The sequence below is a fragment of the Pogoniulus pusillus genome, chromosome Z (assembly GCF_015220805.1).
Source record: "Pogoniulus pusillus isolate bPogPus1 chromosome Z, bPogPus1.pri, whole genome shotgun sequence".
NCBI classification, from domain to species: Eukaryota; Metazoa; Chordata; class Aves; order Piciformes; family Lybiidae; genus Pogoniulus; species Pogoniulus pusillus.
The window spans coordinates 55555612-55574390 of record NC_087309.1 but is presented as its reverse complement, the minus strand read 5'-3'; positions in this window follow the sequence as shown (position 1 = coordinate 55574390).

The window sequence follows — 18779 nt, the reverse complement described above, 5'->3', positions numbered from 1 at the left end:
AGACAGCCAACATGTCTTCATGAGGAGCAAGTCCTGTCTGAACAACATAGTGGCTTTCTACAATGGAATGACTTTATCAGTGGATGAGGGAAGGGCAATGGATGTTATCTATCAGGATTTCTGTAAAGTCTTTAACATGGTCCCCTCCAACATCTGACTCGTCAAGTGGCAGAGATACAGATTTGGTGGATGGACTGTTCAGTGGATAAGGAATTGACTGGCTGGTCACATCCAGAGGCTAGTGATCAATGGCTGGATGTTCAGATGAAGATGGTGTCCCTCAGGGGTCTGTACTGGGTCAAGTGCTGTCAAATATCTTCATGAATGATGCAGACAGTGCAACAAAGTGCACCCTCAGCAAGTTTGAAGATGACACCAAGCTGAGTGGTGCTGTCAATATGCCAGAGGGATGGGATGTCATCCATAGGGTCCTGGACAAGCTGGGGAAGAGGGCCTAGGTGAAGGTCATGAGGTTTCACAAGTACAGGTACAGGTGCTGCACCTGGCTCAGGGTGTTGCTCCTTACCAATACAGGCTAAGCAGATGATGCAATAGAAAGAAGCCATGCAGAAAAGGACTTGGGAGTACTGGTGAATGAGAACCTGGACATGAGTCAACAATGTGCACTTGCAGCCCAGACCAATTACATCCTGGGCTGCATCAAAAAAAGAGCATTGAGAGAGGTGATTCTGCCACTCTGCTCTGCATCACCTGGAGCTCTGTGTCCAGCTCAGGCCTTCAACATAAGAATCATAGAATTGTAGAATGGTTTAGGTTGGAAGAGACCTCAAAGATAAGACAGTTCCAACCCCCTGCCATAGGCAGGGACACCTCCCACTAGAACAGGTCACTGAAGGCCTTATCCAACCTGGCCTTGAACACCTCCGGGGAGGGAGCATCCACAACCTCCTTGGGCAACCCATTGCAGTGTTCACCACCCTCACTGTAAAGAGCTTCTTCCTAACACTCAGTTTAAATCTCCTCTCTCCCAGTTTAAACCATTACTCCTCATCCTCTCAATAAAAGACCTTGTAAATAGTCCCTCTACAGCCTTCCTGTAGGCCCCTTTCAGATACTGGAGGGCCTCTACAAGGTCTCCTCGAAGCCTTCTCTTCTCCAGGCTGAAGAGCCTCAACTCTCATAGCCTGTCCTCATAGCAGAGCTGCTGAAGCCCTCTGATCATCTTTGTGTCCATTCCTCTGGACTCACTCCAACAGTTCCATGTCCCTCTTTGATGGGGGCTCCAGAACTGCACACAGGACTCCAGGTGAAGTCTGATGAGAGCAAAGGGAGAGAATCACCACCCTTGTCCTGCTGGCCATGCTTCTCTTGATGCAGCCCAGGACACAGTTGCTGTCTAGGCTGCACGTACACACTGCTGGCTCATGTTGAGCTTTTCATCAACCCAGACCCTCAGGTCCTTTTCCTTAGGGCTGCTCTCCAGCCATTCACTGCCCAGCCTGGATCTGTGCTGGGGATCGTGCTGACCCAGGTACAGGACCTTACACTACTTGGCTTTGTTGAATGTCATGAGGTTGGCCTGGGCCCACCTCTCCATCCTGTCTAGGTCCCTCTGGATGGCATCCGTGCCCTCTAGCAAGTTGACTGTGCCACACAGCTTGGTGTCATCTGCAAACTTGCTGTAAACTGCAAACTTGATTCCTCTGTCCATATCACTGACAAAGATGTTAAACAGTAGTGGTCCCAGCACTGGCCCCTGAAGGATGCCACTTGTCACTGGTCTCCAGGTGCACATTGTGCCATTGATCACCACTCTCTGTGTGCCACCATCCAGCCAATTCCTCATCCAGCAGTGCTCCACCCATCAAGTCTGTGTTTTTCTAGTTTGGTGACCAGGATGTCATGTGGGATAGAGTCAAATGTCTTACTCAGCTCCAGGTAGAAGGACATGCACCTGCTCGAGTGAGTCCAGAGAAGGGCCACAAAAATTAACACAAGGCTAGATCACATCTCCTACAAAGTCAGGCTGAGAAAGTTGGGGCTGTTATCCTGGAGAAGGCTCCAGGGAGACCATATAGCAGTGTTCCAGTACCTGAAGGTGCCCTACAAGAAATCTGGGGATGGACTGTTAACAAAGGCATGTAGCACTAGGACATGAGGCAATGTTTTTAAACTAGAGAAGGGTAGATTTAGATTCACCATTAGGAAGAACTTCTGAAGCAGGCTGTCCAGACTGAAACAGGCTGTCCAGAGAGGCTGTGGAGTCTCCTTCTCTGGAGCCTTTCCAGGCCTGTCTGGATGTGTGGCTCTGTGATCTGTGTTAGATAGGATTGTCCTGCTCTGGCAGGGGGGTTGGACTCGATGATCTACTTGGGTCACTTCCAGCCCCTAATATCCTGTGAGCCTGTGAGAATTTCTTTAATATGAGGGCGGTGAATCACTGGAATAGGTTGCCCAGGGAGGTGATGGAGGCCTCATCCCTGGAGACACTTAAGGTCAGAGTTGATGGGGTTCTGAGCAACCTGATCCAGTTGGGGAATTCCCTGCTTACTGCAGGTACCATTGGACTAGACGATCTGGAGAGGTCCCTTCCAACTCACTGCCTTCTATGATTATATTCTATGACTCTGTCTCACTAGGGGAGCCAGCCTCATCAGGCACACTTGCTTCTTGTTTAAACTGGCAATAGTTGAAATGTACCCTAAAACAATTAATCCCAGACTCCCCTGTTTTTTCTTCTATACTTTCTTAACTTTGAAGTCTCCTTTTCTTAACTTTCAAGTCACGTTAAAGCCAAAGAGTTCTCGGGTTGGACACTACTGCTTTTACTTTGCCTTAGGAATAAAGAGTGGATAGCTAAGGTAGTCTATAGTTGATCTCTCCCTTAAGGAACCAGGTGAAAAATGCAGCGTCTTCCTTGCTCTATGCATTTGTGGAATCTAAGTTGTATATTGGCTAATCAGAATTACAGACAAACAGGGTAGTGACAAAGAACATTTTATTGTAGTTTTCAATTCCTGTCTTGCTGTTAAACACATAAAAAGCTGATTAATTAAACAAAGGAATGCCAAAGCTTAGAAAGTGTGAGATATAGGAAAACCTCAAACTTAGCCTAGATGGGAGTACTGGCTGTCTACACAGCATCTGGACAGGTCCAAGAAACTGTCTCAGAGAGAATATGGAGAATTGATGTAAAAGCTATGCTCTCCACATTACCATTTGCAGTCGTTGGAAAAATGCCCTTCAGAGAGGTATAAACAGATTGTGCATTTCCTTGCTTTGAACTATGATGTCAAATCCAAATGAAGTGTGACTGCACTGCAATCTAGAACTCTCTTAAGTAAGGCAGCTGAGGGGGAAGTGCTGATCATTCTCTGGTCATCAGCGATAGGACATGAAATGGAATGAAGCTATATCAGGAGCAGTTCAGAGTTGATGTTACAAATAACCTTCTTCACTGAGAGGGTTGCTTGTCATTAGAACAGGCTTCTTAAAGACCAATCATGGCACCAAGCCTGGCAGAGTTCAAGGAGCGTCTGGATGATGTTCTTAGTCATAGTCTGGTTTTAAGTAGTCCTGTGAAGAGAAGGGAATTAACACTCAGTGATCCTTATGGGTCCCTTCCAACTTGAGATATCCTATGAATCTATGAAATATTTAAAGATTTGAAAATAAACCAGAAAACAACAACCAAAGCTTGAAGTTATTGCAAAGACCACGTTCAGCATTTGGAAGGATTGGATTTGCATTCAAATATGATTTGAAATTACTTTTTGATCATAACATAAACTTATAAATGTGCTTTCTTGCTTTTTTGAAAACTCTACAAGGTCTTGCCCTGCTCTATCTTGAATTGCTGGTGGCCAGCTTCCTGCTTAGTTGTTTTGATCATGATTCTTCACTTGCACTGCCTCACTGAAGACTGATTCTTTTTCCATTTATGTGAACTCAGAGCACCCTCTCTCCATCTTGTTGTCAGGCCCTTCTTTTCCAAAGGATCTACATGCTAATGACTGGTAACCTACTGTGATGGTTTGGGTGTTCCCTGCCCCCCCACACTTTAGAAATTACCCAGACTAGACTCAGCCAGCTCTGGGAATATAAATGAAGCCATTTATTTACAGCTAGCACAATATACAAGCAGATATTTACAGTATATACAGTTATATACAGAAACATACAAGGTAAAAGGTAATACAGAAACATACAAGGTAAAAGGTAATACAGAAACACAACTCCCCTCCCAGAAACCTGAGTCCCCAGGAGGGGCTCTCAGCCACCCCTGCACCTTCCCCCTGCCCCTCTCAACCTTACCCCAGTCCTAAGGAAGAAAAGAGGTTCGGCCAAGAGGTTAAGAAGCAAAGTGGGTTAGGCCAAATGGAAGGTGAGGTTAGGGAGTAAGATGTTGTTCAGTCAGCAGCCCAAGGCAGAATGAGTCAAAAAATGGCGAGAGTGTTATCTAATGTTTTCCACTTCTCCTTCCCAAACTCCTTTGCGAGACTCTGAGGGGAGCAGACATCACCACTGTTTTTCTTTTCACAGCCTGCAATCTACTTCTTCTCACCAAAACATTCTACCCTGCTTCAAACTGCTTGAATCTACTGAATTGTTGAATTCACAACAACCATGAGTGACAGAGGCAGCGCAAAGAGGGCATGCAGTTCCTCCAGACGCTGTCAGGCAGACACGAGAAGGATCCTTAACACCTGCCACTCTCAGAGTTTCACAGCGGCCATAGAGCTTTGGTCAAGGTTGACTATCCTGAGATCAGGATTATCCTTTTTTTTTTCTGCTCTTAAATAGTTGAATAATAAGTAGATGAGAATGTGTATTTTCAGTGGTTAGACCAGAGCGGATGGAAATAAATAATTAAGATTTTTTTTTTCCTGAAACATAACCTGAGAGCATTGCTTGATCCTTATTAGATGGGATCTCATTGCTGTCTACAGCTACCTGAAGGGAGGTTGTAGGCAGGTGGGGGTTGGTCTCTTCTCCCAGGCAACCAGCAATAGGACAAGGGGACACAGTCTCAAGCTGTCCTGAGGGAGATACAGGCTGGGTGTCAGGAGCAAGTTCTTTACAGAGGGAGGGATTTGCTGTTGGAATGGGCTGCCCGGGGAGGTGGAGCAGTCACCGCCCCTGGAGGTGTTCAGAAAAACACTGGATGAGGCACTTAGTGCCATGGTCTAGCCGACTGGACGGGGCTGGGTGCTAGGTTGGCCTGGATGATCTTGGAGGTCTCCTCCAACCTGGTTGATTCTACGATCTTGTTCACGCAGGTTGTATTTGAAGGCAGAGGAGAAAAATGAGAACATAATCTATGAGATACGGCATTATTTCCTCCCTTTGCCAAATATCGGTCAGTGTTAGATATTTCAAGCGGGTTGGACGGTCTGCACCGTACCCAAACGCGGCTCATCGCAGAGGACAACGTAAAGGAGCAGCGGCTGCTCAGCTCACGGCGGCCTGAGCTTGGCGGGCGGCGGAGGGCGCCTGCAGCGGGCGTGTGGAGACACCCAGTGGCCGAAAGTGGCACTGCAGGCCTGGGGCGGCCGCCTGGCTCTGAGCGCCGCCAGGGCAGCAGTGCTCCGTCCAGCTGGCAGCCAGCAGTGTGCGAGGCCCTGGAAACGTTCTCTGGTTTCCACTGGATCCGCTAAGCATTCCCATTTAAAAGGTCCAGAGTTAGGATCACTGCGTTTTTTCTTCGGCAATAACTTCAGTAAATCTTTATTTCATGCGTGCAGACCAGGTTCAAGCATTGAAAGATCCATGCTTAGCTTTAGCTGTAATTGTTCTGGCTGATGTAGGCTAGGGTGGCATGCAGCATCTGTCATTCACATAGCTTTACCTCTTTTCATTACCATTATACAAACCACATTTTTATAAACCTACATGCCTTGAAGAAACTGAATTCATGCCAGAGGAAGCAGCATAAATGTGGAATTCCAGCACAGGTATTCTGTGGGGTTTGCCCCATGATTATTGGCAGTCTGCTGGGATTATCACAGTATCACAGTATCACAGTATCATCAGGGTTGGAAGAGACCTCACAGATCATCAAGTCCAACCCTTTACCACAGAGCTCAAGGCTAGACCATGGCACCAAGTGCCACGTCCAGTCCTGCCTTGAACAGCCCCAGGGACGGCGACTCCACCACCTCCCTGGGCAGCCCATTCCAGTGTCCAATGACTCTCTCAGGGAAGAACTTTCTCCTCACCTCCAGCCTAAAAGAGGCTGTGTCCTCTCGTTCTGGTGCTGGCCACCTGAGAGAAGAGAGCAACCTCCCCCTGGCCACAACCACCCTTCAGGTAGTTGTAGACAGCAATAAGGTCACCCCTGAGCCTCCTCTTCTCCAGGCTAAACAACCCCAGCTCCCTCAGCCTCTCCTCGTAGGGCTGTGCTCAAGGCCTCTCACCAGCCTCGTTGCCCTTCTCTGGACACGCTCAAGCATCTCAATGTCCCTCCTAAACTGGAGGGCCCAGAACTGAACACAGTCCTCAAGGTGTGGTCTAACCAGTGCAGAGTACAGGGGCAGAATGACCTCCCTGCTCCTGCTGACCACACCATTCCTGATGCAGGCCAGGATGCTATTGGCTCTCTTGGACACCTGGGCACACTGCTGGCTCAGTGTGCCCAGGATTGTGGAACCATGTCATATTAATGATGTGGAAGATACTTCTACACACACACAGACTCTCACTTTTCACTTCACATGGAGTTAAGTATCTTACTATTCAATAAAGTCCTCTGACCACAGTCCTTTGACCATGCTTTTGAAAAGTTTGTTAAATCTAAGTGTAGCAAGTCCATGCTTTCCTGAATTTCATCAGAGAAGTATATAATGGTTTGGGTTGGAATGAAACTTCAAGGACCATGGGTGTGTTAGAAAGAGTGTGTCCAGCAGATCAAGGGAGATTCTCCTCCCCTCTACTCTGCCCTGGTGAGACCTCATCTTGAATACTGTGTTCAGTTTTGGGCTCCCCAGTTTAAGAGGCACAGGGATCTGCTAGAGAGGGTCCAGCAGAGGGCTAGGAGGATGATGAGGTGACTGGAGGGCATGGCTTATGAAGAGAGGCTGAGAGACCTGAGGCTTTTTAGCCTGGAGAAAAGAAGCCTGGTAGGGGATTTAATAAATGTTTATAAGTATCTGAAGGCTGGACAGGAGAGGGGGGACAGGCTCTGCTCACTTGCTCTCTGTGATAGGACAAGGAGCAATGGGTGTAAGTTGCAGCAAAGAGGTTCCGCCTCAACATAAGGGGAAACTTCTTTACTGTTAAGGGTGCCAGAGTACTGGAACAGGCTCCCCAGAGAGTTATGGAGTCTCCTTCTCTGGAGACTTTCAAGGCCTGTCTGGATGTGTTCCTCTGTGATCTGTGTTAGATAGCCTTGCCCTGCTCTGGCAGGGAGGTTGGACTCTATGATGTCCTTGGGTCCCTTCCAACCCCTAACATCCTGTGATCCTGTGACCAACTCCTCTGCTATGGTCAGGGACATTTACTAGATCAGGGCGACTAAATGCCTATTCAATCTGCCTTGAACACTTTCAGGGATGAGGCATCCACAACATCCCTGGGCAGACTGCTTCAATGTTTCCTCACCTTTATGGTGAAGAATTTCTTCCTAATTCCTAATCTAAACTTACTTTCTTTTAATTTGGAATTGTTGAATCTTGTTCTGCCACTACAGACTATGTTAAGAAATCCCTTTCTGCCTTTCTGATAAACCTTTTATATATTGAAAAACTACAAAAAGATCTCCTGAGGTCTTCCTGCAGCCTTCTTCACTCCAGCACTCTCATACTTTATCCACAGGAGAGGAAGGGCAAAAAAAAAAAATCCATGTGATTAACACATAGCTTAGAGGTTGGTGCTGCAAACAGAACTTTGAGTTTCTTGACCACAGGGAAGTTTCCTCAGCACCAAGTTTAGTGGCAGCAGATGGAGAATCCTTGCACATGAGTTGACCGGGCTCATTTACAAGGCTTTAAACTATCTTTGACAGATGACTGGGATGTAGCTGGCCTTGCTACTGAGAACCCTGGGTGTAATAGCCTAGCGCTTGAGGACCAGGGTGTTGGCATCTTAGATAACCAGAGGGCCTACCTCCCTTCATGGCTGAAAACGATGTACTTGACTCCATCCCTGAAACGTTTATACACCAATACACGCAGCATGGGCAACAAACAGAAGGAGTCAGAAATCCATGTGCAGTCACAGGCTTGTGACCTGGTGGCAATTCCAGAGACATGGTAAGACAGCTCATGTTACTGGAATGCCAAGAGAATCATAGAATCATAGAATCAACCAGGTTGGAAGAGACTTCGAAGATCATCCAGTCCAACCTATCCCCCAGCCCTATCCAATCAACCAGACCATGGCACTAAGTGCCTCATCCAGTCTTTTCTTGAAGACCTCCAGGGACGGTGCCTCTACCACCTCCCTGGGTAGCCAAATGATCCTCCACATTCCTTCAAACCTGGTGTTCTATGAAGATAACAAAATCTAAGAGGAAGATATTTCTGACACAATATTTATACTAAGTCCTACCTTATTCTCCAGAACTGGCATGACAAATTGACCTCCTTTATTCACTGGAACAAATGACCTCTGACTGAACTGGAAGGGCAGACAGCAAGATCTCTCTTCAATCCCAAATCAAATCACAGACTCAAAGCCAGACTTTGGTACAGCTGTGTTGAAAAGGCACAAAATCAGGGCAACTCAAGGTGTGAGAAAGAAGGGCCTGGGGAGACATTCTTGTGGTCTTTCAGTACTTAAAGGGACCCAGGAGCAAGACAGAGGTCTGCTAGCAGGGCCTGTTGCAGAAGGACAAGAGGTGATGGTTTTAAGCTGAAAGAGGGAAGATTTAGACTGAAGAGAACTGAGAAGATTTTATTTTTGTGCTGAGGGTGGTGAAACACTGACCCAGGTTGCCCAGAGAGGTGGTTTCCCTTGCCCCTTCTGGTATCCACCTGTGTCCATTCTCCCTTGTTTCTTGGCTGCTCTCCCTCTGCTAAGAGGGTCTGCAGAGCATGGTGCTGTAGATCCAACTCTTTCACATTCCCTTTTCACGTTGTCCTTCAGTTCAGCCACTAGGTTAAGCAGGCCATTAATCTGCTCACACATAATGCATCCAGCTGTGGCCTTTTTGGGAACGACAGGTCATCAAGGCGAGGTGGTGGAGGAGCAAGTAGAACGTCTTGAGTTCTGTCCAAGGGTGGATGCGGGGTGAGCTGAGAGCTTGTGCGTGTGGATTAAGAGACAGGCCCGCGCAGGTGATACACTTGTGGGTGTCTATTATAGGACACCTGATCAGGATCAGGAAGTTGATGAGGCCTTCTACAGGCAGCCAACAGCAGCCTTGCAAACACAGGCCCTGGTTCTCATGGGAGATCTAAAATACTTGCTGGAAGGGTTACTCAGCCAACCACAGTCCAGCAGGTTCCTGCAGTGCATCAACGATAATTTCTTGATGTAAATGCTGGAGGAGCAACTAGAAGGGGAGCACTGCTGGATCTTATCCTCACCAACAAGGAGGATCTGGTTGAAGCAGTGAAGGTTGAGGGCAGCCTTGGCCTTCATGACCGCGAGACGGTGGAGTTCAAGACAGTTATATACAGAAATATACAAGGTAAAAAGTAATATAGAAACACAACTCCCCTCCCAGAAACCTGAGTCCCCAGGAGGTGCTCTCAACCACCTCTCACCTTCCCCCTGCCCCTCTCAACCTTATCCCAGTCCTAAAGAAGAATAGAGGTTCAGTCAAGAGGTTAAAAAGCAAAGGTGAGTGGAAGGTGAAGTTAGGGAGATGCAGCTCAGTCAGAAGCCCAAGGCAGAGAGAGTGAAAATGGCGAGAGTGTTATCTAATGTTTTCATTTCTCCTTCAGCAAGACTCTGAGGGGAGTAGACATCACCATTGTTTTCCTTTCACAGCCTATGATCTAGTTCTTCTCACCAAAACATTCTACCCTGCTTCAAACTAGCACAGACAGTTGGCCAGCATTTAAGGACTTCTTCTTCCAAACTCAAGATCAGTGCATCCCAGCAAGTAGGAAATCGAGAAAGGGAGCCAGGAGACCTGCATGGTTAAGTAGGGAACTGCTGAGCAAATTCAAATGGAAGAAGAGAGTCTATGCATCATGGAAAGAGAGGCTAGCCACCTGGGAGGAGTATAAGACTGTTGTCAGAGGATATAGGGAGGAAACTAGGAAGGCTAGGGCCTTGTTGGAACTCAACTTTGCAAAGGAGGTCAAGGACAACAGAAGGGCTTCTTCAAATACATTGCAGGAAAAGCTAACATTAGAGGCCCTCTGCTGAGTGAGGTTGGTGCCTTGGTAACAGAGGACACAAAGAAGGCAGTTACTAAATGCCTTCTTCATCTCCATCTATGCTGCTGGAGACTGTCCTCAGGAGCCCCTGACACTTGAGGCCCCAGAGGAAAGTGTGACAGAGGAGTCTTCCCTCATTGATAAGGACCAGGTTAAGGAACAGTTGAGTAATCTGGACCATGGGTCCTGATGGCATACGCCCATGGGTGCATCTTCAGTAAGTCCTGGCAGACAGCAGAGGTGCCTGGATACTGGAGGAGGGCAAATGTCACTCCAATTTTCAAAAAGGGTAAGAAGGAGGACCCAGGCAACTGCAGACCAGTCAGCCTCACCTCCATCTCTGGCAAGGTAATGGAGAAACTTATCCTCAGCACTATCCTTGACATGCCTAAGGACAACAGGGTCATTAGGACCAATCTGATAGCCTTTTATGAGGACATAACTGGGTGGATAGATGATGGATAGCAGTGGATATGGTTTATCTTGATTTCAGTAGAGCATTTGACACTGTCTCCCATAGCATCTTTGCAGCTAATCTGAAGCAGTGTGGTCTGGATGATCAGGTAGTGAGGTGGATTGAGAACTGGTTGAAGGAAAGAAGTCAGAGAGTTGTAGCCAATCGGATGGCGTCTAGTTGGAGGCTTGTATCTAGTGGAGTCTCTGAGGGCTCAGTACTGGGACCAGTTCTGTTCAATATCTTCAATCAAGGACTTGAATGAGGGCACAGAGAGCACTATCAGCAAGTCTGATGATGACACCAGACTGGGTGGAGTGGCTGACACACTAGAAGGCTGCTGCCATTCATAGAGACTGGGACAGGCTGAGAGTTGAGCAGGGAGAAATTGAATGAAATTCAACAAGGCTAAGTGTAGAGTCTTGCACCTGGGAAAGAACAACCCCAGGGATCAGTATAGGTTGGGGACTGACCTGTTGTAAGGCAGTGAAGTGGAAAAGGATTTGGGGGTCCTAGTGGATGGGAGGTTGAACATGAGTCAACAATATGCTCTTGTGGTTAGGAGGACCAATGCCATTCTGGGGTGTATTAAAAGGGGTGTGGTTAGTAGGAGGAGAGAGGTTCTCCTGCCCCTTTACTCTACCCTAGTGAGGCCACATCTGGAGTACTGTGTCCAGTTCTGGACCTCCCAGTTCACAAGTGACATAGAACTGCTTGATAGAGTCTGGCACATAGCCACAAAGATGATTAAGGGAATGGAACATCTCTCTTACCAGGAGAGACTGAGGGAGCTGGGACTCTTTAGCTTGGAGAAGAGGAGACTGAGGGGTGACCTCATCAATATTTATAAATATGCAAAGGGTGAGTGCCAGGAGGATGGAGCCAGGCTCTTCTTGATGACACCCAATGACAGGACAAGAGGCAATGAGTGGAAGCTGAGGCAATGAGTGGAAGCTGAGGCATAGGAAGTTCCATGGCAACATGAGGAGGATTTTTTTCACTGTGTGGGTGACAGAACACTGGAACAGGCTGCCTAAGGGGGTTGTGGAGTTTCTCTCTCTGGAGATATTCAAAACTCACTTGGATGCATTCCTATGTGACATGGTGTAGGTGATCTTGCTCTGGCAGGGGGATTGGACTAGATGGTCTTTTGAGGTTGCCCCCATCCCCTGATATTCCATGATTCTGTGATTCTGTGAGAGATGTTCCAGCCCTCTGATTGTTTTCACACCTCTCCTCTGGACCTGCTTCAACAAGTCCATCTTTTTTGTACTGAGTATTCCAGAGCTGGATGAAGTATTCCAGATAAAGTCTCACCAGAGTGAAATAGGGTGCAGAATTTTGTCCCTACACTTGCTGGCCACACTTCTTTTTATGCAGCCAAGGATAGATTTAGCTTTTTTGGTTGCAGGTGTGCATTGATGGTTCACGTCCAGCTTTTCATCCACCAGTACCCTCAACTTCTCCACTCAATTCATTCATGACGCATCCTGTATTGATACTTGGGACTTCTGTGACCTGAGTGAAAAGGCAGAAAATTAAACCCAGAAAAAGTATACATTCAGATCAAGATAACACATCTGTGCTGAAACAGAGCATATGAAATTTTCTTAATGGAAGCAGCCTGAGAAATCTGTGGAAAATGAGGACCAGAAAATGACAGCTGGACTGCAGTCATAGCTCATGTACATAATGTGCAAGATTTCTGAGATAGGGGCAAATATGTGCAGATGTATTAATGTACAGATGAACACATCTTTTAGAAAAAGCAAGTCTTTGAGGAATCAAAGGAATGTTGCTTTCTGTGTGCAAGAAATCTGTTGGCAGTTACAGCCTTGTCCTAGGACATGACAGAAAAGAGAACGGGTCTAGTGCAGCTGAAATTCTGTTTTGTGATGCAATAAGCAAAACTAAGGGAAAACTGAGTGGTTTGAAAGTAAAGAAAATGTTACAGCATATCCTGGCCCTCTCCCCTCCACCCCCATACATCTGTGTCCAAACTTCTCTGCACAAAAATTCTGAAAGCACTCTTGTTGAATGGGTGCTTTGTTTTCCTGTTTGAAAACAATTTAGCCAAATCTCTGCACAGATCTTTCAGGTTTCAGAAGGAATTCCAGAGCAAACAGCACCAAATTCATGATAATATTTAATGGAAAAGAATTCTGACACTTACTGTTGCCTATTTCCTGGGAACAACTTTGTCTGATTTCTTTCATTCAAAGGCCTTTTAGATATAATTACAGGATACTAGTCTAATAACATCTTGCTGTGAGGTTATGGATACAGGATGTGATAAAGGGTGGGTGCTCCTGCTGAAATCAAGAGGGTCTCCATCTGTGAATAGAGACATATGAAATGCTCCCAGATTCTGCTACAAGAGTTATGGATGTTTTACACATTGTTCTGTGAAATCCATTATCAGTAAACCATTTGATTTGTGCAGAAGATGTCCAGTCCAATACATCTATTTAAAATGAATTTTCTGCTCTGGTTAACTTCTTTCCCTTTATGTAACCCTGTGTTCTCTCAGACATGTATTTTTAGTTTTGTCTCATCCTTCCGCTGTAGCTTCCGGTGCCTTGCTATCATATTAATAATTTACAAGTATCTGTTTCTTGCCAAGGCATGTGAAAACAAAACCATGAAAACGAGTGTTCTCACAACTGACTCAGTCCACTGGCAGCCAAAATGTCCTCATGTAACTGAGGTAAGATTCTTCTGAAAATTATCAATGCTGAAAACCACTAATCAGAGATCTCTATCTGTCAGAAAACTAATCATAGAATCATAGAATCAACCAGGCTGGAAGAGACCTCCAAGATCATCCAGTCCAACCTATCCCCCAGCCCTATCCAGTCAACTAGACCATGGCACCAAGTGCCTCATCCAGGCTTCTCTTGAAGACCTCCAGGGACAGTGACTCCACCACCTCCCTGGGCAGCCCATTCCAATGCCAAATCACTCTCTCTGGGAAGAACTTCCTCCTAACATCCAGCCTATACTTCCCTGACACAACTTGCAACTGTGTCCCCTTGTTCTGTTGCTGGTTGTCTGGGAGAAGAGACCAACCCCCACCTGGCTACAACCTCCCTTCAGGTAGTTGTAGACAGCAATGAGGTCACTGAACCTCCTCTTCTCCAGGCTAAACAACCCCAGCTCACTCAGCCTCTCCTCATAGGGTTTGTGTTCCAGGCCCCTCACCAGCCTTGTTCCCCTTCTCTGGACATGTTCTAGCACCTCAGCATCTCTCTGTGACATAGAAGATCTAATGACATAGAAGATGGACTTCTTTTCCTTGAGAATGCTGGTTCCTTGTTGTGCTGGGTGTTTGAGGATTTCTGGAGTCAGGACAAAGACTTTATTAACTGCCCAGAGATGCCACTGACAAGCTTAGTGGCAGATCATGGAGGCATAACTGTCATGATCTGGACAGTTGTTAAAATTTTATCTTGTAATGTAAAGCTATTACTGATTTGCCTTTAAAATTTATGAATGATGTTTATTTTTGTGACAGTAGCAGTTGGAGAAGAGGACAATCTGCTGACATTGACAAATAATACAAAACAGGTAATTACAGAGATTTCTATGAGAGGTTGGCTTTTTGCTAATGCATGAGGCCTCCAAGTGTCCAAACAGATAAAGCTCTTTTAAATAAAAATTCTTTTGGTTCACATATGTCCCAAGTGTTTGCACAAAGCCTCAGAGACACATGTATCTTACTCTGTTTTACTTTAACTTACTATCTCTTCCTGTTATCTCTTTTGAAGGACGTGTGAACAATCTGTGATGAGTGCTTTTCATAGGATCAGAGTAGGATCCTTCATCATAGATTATATATCTCAAAAGACAGACTGGGAAGACAGAAATATTTTGTAAATTACTAAAACATTGTATTTGATCACTACCAACTTGTAACTGTGTCGTCCTGTAATAAAGCATTGCTGTTGCTCATAACAGGCCATATGACTTCTACTGAGCTTCCAAGGCCTTGGGATTGAAGCTTGTCAGACTTGGTCTGTCTGAGTATTTTTTGGTCTGCTTGCAGCTTTGCTTTGTTTCGTTTAACTGTAGCAGCAGTTGTTACACTCAACACATTCTCTTTTTGCATGGTATAGTTTTAAACAGGCACTAACAACAAGCGGTGACACTGTATAACATCATATTTCTGCTTCTAACAGGATGTGGCAAAGTAGAGAAATGCAGGTCTGTGTAATGGAGGGCTAAAAAATTGATTGCAAGATGGTATTTTCTCAAAATTAGTATTGTTTATTAATTTTGATATTCAAAACTCTCATCACTCCTGACCACTAATTTTAATAATAGTTAGGTTCTTCTGCAGCAGTCAAGGAAACATTATACAGAGAAATAATACAGGATCTAGAACGTTTAAGAAATAACTAGCAAAAATATAAACATTGATTGAACTTGAAGATTCAATATACGGCTTGTGGTTAATTATACCACTTGTCCACTAGATGGACTGAAGGAGCACTTTTCTGCTTATGGCAGAAGGCAATTGGTGAATTACAAGCGGTTTTAAGTATTTACTAATAAAAATTATCTCCTGACTAGGAGGGCTAGCTACAGCTTCAGACAGTACCCCAAATGCTTTCAGGGAATTCTATTGTTTTCTTAGCTGCTGAGGCTTCTGATTCTTCCCAAACTTCACAGTGTGCTGGGGAAAGGAGGCAGATGATCTCTGACCTTTTCTTGGTTTCTCTGGGTGATCTGTATACCTTCAGGACTTCCCATCTTGGCAGGAGACTTTCATGTATAGGCAGGATGTCTCGTGATGTGCAGTTTTGGCACAGTGTCATGCTGGCTATGCAGGCCAATCATGTAGAGGCGTTTGGTGCCTATCCCTGGTAAACTTGAGGCAGGCAGTTTCCAGGCAGTTCATCAGAGCTAACTTATAGCTTAGCGAAGCATAATGCTGCAGAAGGCAATGAGGCATATCACTGCCAGAAGCAGAGAGCAATAGCAGCAGGCAGCAGCAGGCAAGCATAAATACAATGACAGAGCACTTTATATTACCTGCTCAACTCTTTTTATCATTGTAGCCTGAGACTAATGAGCCTTTGGACACAGAATAGCCAAACAGAATGGCAGATATCCAAGCTTGACCATATTAGGTGAAGCCACAGGCTTGCTTTACCCAAGTCTGGGGAAACATAGGCCTTGCATGAGGCAGGCACAAGCCGAGTATGTGTACCTTATTTACCATAGGATGTAAAGAGGAGCAAAACAAGTCTGGGCAAGACAGAGTCCTTAGTTAGACTCAGTGGCTCCAAGTTTTTTGTCCTCTTTCCCAAGGTTGCTTCTCCTCACAGCAGGAGGGAGAGCAGAAAAATATGTCTGGACAAGCTAGTATGTGTTCAGGCCTATTTTGGCTTGTTTAGGCCTACCACAACAGTCTGGTACTACACCAGAGCCTTGAGAAGTGGAGACAGAGCATATGTAGCTGATAAAGAGATGTGTCACAGGGTTGGCACTGGAGACATCACAGCTGCAAACAATTTACCAGTGCTCAGCTAGAGTAATGCAGACCTGGAACTGGATGCAACTGTTTTTAAAGATAAGAGAGAGACAAATAAAAGATCTAATAATGTATGTTTAAGACAGACTATATACAGTTTCCTGTATATAGGAAACTCAAATGTAATGTGGAGCTGCAGATCAATAAAGAATAAAGCAATGTGTAAAAGTATGTCAGCATGCATACAAAAATAACTTCGGTGTACTCTAGAGGGAGAAAGAAGAAACAACCAACATGAACATCACGATTTTCCTTGTGAAGGATTGCAAAAGCTGACGACTCATTGTAACATCTGCCTCACCTCAATGAGACCACTGATCTTGGGGTCTAGGGAAGGAGGGGAGAGAGGTGAACACAACACCCAGAAAACAGAATAAACTTAGAAGTGTGCATGGAAAATTTTACCTGTATTATTGAAACATTTCAGTATGGACATATCATTTTGTGTTCTGTAACACTTATACCTGGATTAATAATAGTTTTTAAATGAAGCTATTAAGATTTCAATTATGATAACAATATTTTTTTTTTTTTAATTTTATCAACTTACAGTCAGGACAGTTCTTGTTATGTTTATTTTTATTTATGTTTATTTGTCATACTCAGCATCTGGAAGGAATAATGCATCAGACTGTTTAATAAAGATAGGAATAGTGCAGCAAACATGACAATGTTATGTCCCCCTTTGCAAAGCACAGAACATTATTAAATCATAAATGACTACAGCTATGCCTTTGGTTTATTAAAGTCATACCTTCGCTATTTTAAGGCAAGCAAAGCTAACAACTTTTCATTGTACAAATTTCAACCTCTATCTAATATTTTTGAGGAAAAAAATAAAAAAAGAGAAGAAAATATTGCCCCTCAAATATTTCTGATGGTACACATTTCTGAGGGGGATTTTGCAAGCACATTGCCTATATGTGTCTGTTTTCACTGGATAGATACTTGGTGTCTTTAAAAAAATGAACATGATATATGGACTGTCTTGTTCAAAAAATGCATCACCACAACCTAAAACAGGTTGGCATCCAGATCTCAAGCCCACCCTCTGATCCAAAGCAGGGTCAGACTAGGTTGCTCAGGGCTTTATCTGGTTGGGTATTAAAAACCTTGAGGGGGTTAAGCCTACTACTGCTCTTCTTCTAATCTGCCACCTGATTCCATGAGTCTTGCCACACATTCTAGCAAAGAGCCTGGCCTTGCCTTGTTGGCAGCCTCCCCATATGTGTCAGAAGGCTGCTGTTAGGCACCCCTGAGACTTTCCACTCTCCAGGCTGAACAAGTGTGGTTCCCTCAGCCTCTTGTCCAGCCTCTGAATATCTTGGTCACTTCCTGCTAAACCTCCTCCAACTTATCAATGCCTGTCTTGCACTGAAAGGCCCAAAACTGGCCACAATATCCAGGTGTAATTTAAGAAGTGCCTAATAAAGGTAGCTAGTTGTTTCTCCTGTCATGGCGGTTTCTCCTATTAATACAGCCTGGAATATTACTGGTCATCATTGCTGCCAAGACACACACTGAGTTTTGCTTAACTTTTTCTCCACCAGCCTCCCAGACATTTTCAGCAGAGCTGCTGCTTTCTCTGGTCAGTCCCCAGGCTGTACCATTGCCAGTAGTTAATGCATCCTGTGTGCAGGACTTTGCTTTTGTTGAATTGATCATCAAGTTCTTTCTCAGCCCATTGTCTCATCTGATCCTGCTGAACTGCAGCCCTGCCCTTGGGTCTGTTTGCTGTGAATTGCAAAGTTAATGAGAGTGCACATCCCAGGGTTATTTACAGATAGTAAACAGGACAAGCACCCAGGGTAGTCTGTTACAAACTGCATTTGTTAGCAGTTTCTTGTTGGAGTGTAAAATTTTAACCCCAATGCTTTGACCTTGACTCCAGACAGTTTTGCACCCACCTCATTTTCTGAATTTGTATCAAACTCAAAAGAAAAGATTTAGATGTCCAAGGAGAAGACATAACAGGAATTCATCACAATTTAAGTCTTAAAAAGCTTCCTAAAAAAACAACAACAAATGCTTGGAAAATGCTGAGAAAGCTAAAAGATTCTCTACAGAAAAGAACATTTGGATGTATTTGAAACAATGTTTTGATTACTGTTGAGCTACCATGAGAGTAACTTTGATAAGCTCACTAAGCACGAGTCAGGATTTTAACTTATACCTGTATGCTACACATGAGCATAGGGCATCTCGTCTGTCAGCAGAAAGAACAATAATTCAGAATACAACGCAAATTGTATTAATCAAACACTGGTTACTGTGCTGAGATATGAAAAATGAAGTCTGAGTTAAGACGATCAAATGTCATGTTCCAGACATCAAAATGATAGCTGCAGAAATAATCAAATGCATGTTTTAAAATACAGTATAGCTGTGCAAAACATCACAGATGAACTAATGAACCAATAAACCTATTTCAATACTACAGATTTTTCCACAATTCTCTTTCCTTCTTGTGACTATGTCACAACTATCAGACCAAACCAGT